The following is a 3335-nucleotide window of genomic DNA, read 5'->3' on the forward strand; positions in this document are numbered from 1 at the left end:
AATAAATCAATTTTTAATTCGCATCCAAATGTTTTTTTTTCATATACAATAGGTTTTCTTTTTTAAAAAATAGATATTTCTTTATTTACATTTCAAATGTTATCCCCTTTCCTAGTTTCCCCTCCCAAAATCACCTATCCCCTCCCCTCTCCCCCTGCTCACCAACCTGCCCACTCCTGCTTCCTGGCATAGAACCTTCACAGGACCAAGGACCTCTCCTCCCATTGATGACCTACTAGGCCATCCTCTGCTACATATGCAACGAGAGCCATGAGTCCCACCATGTGTTTTCTTTGATTGATGGTTTAGTGCCAGGGAGCTCTCAGGGTACTGATTAGTTCATATTGTTGTTCCTCCTCTGGGGCTGCTAACCCCTTCAGCTACATGGGAGTACCCAAGATACAATTTGCAAAACACATGAAACTCAAGAAGAAGGAAGGCCAAAGTGTGGATACTTTATTCCTTCTTCAAAGGGGGAACAAAATACCTATGGAAGGAGTTACAGAGACAAAGTTTGGAGCAGAGACCAATGGAATGACCATCCCATAAACAACCATCAAAAGCAGACACTATTGTGGATGCCAACAAGAGCTTGCTGACAGGAGTCTTGTATAGCTGTCTCCTGAGAGACTCTTCCAGTGCCTGACAAATACAGAAGTGGATGCTCACAGCCATCCATTGAACGGAGCACAGGGTCAACAACATGATTTTCATTTGATTTGTGCCTTGAATTGGAGGGTATGGGGGACTTTTGGGATAGCATTGGAAATGTAATTGAGGAAAATACATAATAAAAAAAAGTGTATGTATCACTGACTGTTCTTACTGTTGTGACCAAATTCCTCACAGAAACACCTCACACTATCTGTGTGAGATTTATATTGCCTCATGGTTCCAAGTGTTATCCATTCATTGTCCTGGGGAAGGCCTCCTTTTGACACTTGGAACATCTCTGCTCATGCCATAGGGAACTTGCCATGTGACTTGTTTACATCTTGAAGGTTTACAGTAAACAATTGGGCCAAAAAACAAAGAAGATATCACCTTCAAGGCCCATTCCCAAGAGTTCACTTCTGCCAGGTGCTCATCATTCCAAATATATGACAGTGTCCCAGAACAGTGCCACTACCTGGGAGCTAAGTGATAACTCTTCAGCCTGTGAGGGTGTTTCATATTAAACTTATTTTTAAAAATTACTTTTAAAAGAAAACCACTAAAAATAATAGTAGACATACATACTTAAAGAAAACTAAGAAAACAAAAGTCCCAAATTTAAGGTGAGGTTATATGCTACAAATATTAAAACAATGTTAAGAATATGCTTTTTAAAAACTTTCAACTCTATAAAATGAGAAATTAATTAGGTACCATGCTGAGAAGAAAACACTCCTCATGGCCTAGTTGGCCATCAATGGGAGGAGAGTCCCTGGGTCTTATTAAGATTATATGCCCCATTCTAAAACCTGATGTAACCTCCCCATCTCCTGATGGAATATCCCCTTTTACTCTCTCTGGTCACTGACATATGCTACCATGGATTAAGGCCTTTGAGTTGACTACAGTCTTCTCATGGTCTGGTTAATTTCAGTGGGAGCTCCCTTTCTCAAATGAAAATGGAAGACATGAAGTACTAAAACTAAAAGAGCTTTGGGACAAAAGCAATCACCACAACTTCAGGACTCAACAGAATTCTTGTTTAGCCCAGTGACATTGTTACTTGGTTTTGTTAAACCGAGTGACACACTGATATTCCTAATGGCACATGTAATTGATATGTCTTACACATATACACCATGTGATACTGTTCACCTTAAAAGAAAAACATAATACCAGAGGTGGTAGTGTATGACTTTAATAACAGCACTCAGGAGATAGAGGCATGTAGATCAATATGAGTTCATGAGCAGCCCAGTATACATAGTGAGTTCAAGAATAGCCAAGACTACATAATGAGACCCCTATCTAAAAAAAAATATTGATTGTAAAACATTTTTACCTTCTAATTTTCCACATTTTGGAACTTGTTTTATTTCTTTGTGTGTAAAGTGTTCTTGCTTAGAAACTTGCTGTTACATATGCTTTGTGCTGTTTGTACAGTGGTGTTCCAATTCATTCTCCAGCTTTAGCTGCTAAAATTATATAACTGTGAAGACTAGACTTTGTTTCTGTTATAATGCTTTCATGTTCTGTATTGAGTGTCTTAAAGTACTGTTGAAAAGATTAAAAAAAAAAAAAAGATTATATGCCCCAGTACAGGGGAATTCCAGGGCCAGGAAGCAGGAGTGGGTGGGTTCGAGAGCAGGGTGGTATAGGAGACATTTGGAGAGGAAACTAGGAAAGGGATAGCGTTTGAAATGTAAATGAAGAGAATATCTAATAAAAATTAAATAATATTAGGAAACAGAGTTAGAGAAGCTAAGGTAGCTCTCTGAGCTACTCATGAACAGCAACAGGAACTTCACTTGACCTTATAGTCCATCACCCTTATTCTAGAATACTGACTCCTCCATCACTCTGTTCCAATTTCCCCATACAATATCTTTCAGTATATAACCAATACTTTTTGTTTTGATTTGAACTTGAATTGTACCCTCAAATGGCTCGTGTACTGAAGCTGTGGTCACCAGTTAGCGGTATGACTTTGGGAGGCTCTGGAAACATTAGAAAGCAGGGCTTAGCTGTGTCCCTGGAGAGTGTGTTTTTGAGAATGTTTCTTTCTGCAGGCTGCCTCCCTTTAAGTTTCTAGCTTCTATGATTTGGGCATTCTCTCCCACTCAGTCCCACTGCCCTCATCCCTGGAGCAGTGGTTCTGGCTGACCTTAAACTGAAGTCATTGAAACCATGAGTTAACAAAATATAATCTTTCTCCCTTAGGTTCCTTCTTTCAGGTATTTAGGCACCGTAAGCAACCCAAGTCTAACTGCCACATTCTTCTTACAGGGTCAACTTTAGCAAAGCTTCTGGAACAAACAGCATCTGTCTCCTTCACCCTACCACACTGAAGCCTAAACAACATGCCTTTCTACTCATTTCTGAGATGCTTAGCATAGGGTCATGTCTTGATGCCTCTAGGTGCCAAGTGATGCTTGGTCATCATTCTCATGGAATATTTCTACTCACATTTACTAGAACCTTAAATGGATTTTTCCTACTATTCTGTATGAACGTGTTCATCCTCATCGGTTTAACAATTCTTAAATCTGTGTTAATTAGAGAAAGAGGGAGAAGGAAGAAAGTGAAATGGGGAAGAGCAGGGGAGAATAGTAGAGGAAAGGCAATGGAAGGAGAGGGAAGGGAAGAGGAGAAGACAGAGGAGAGAAGACAGGAAGAGAGAA

Source organism: Mus caroli, chromosome 5 (assembly GCF_900094665.2).
Source record: "Mus caroli chromosome 5, CAROLI_EIJ_v1.1, whole genome shotgun sequence".
Lineage (NCBI taxonomy): Eukaryota > Metazoa > Chordata > Mammalia > Rodentia > Muridae > Mus > Mus caroli.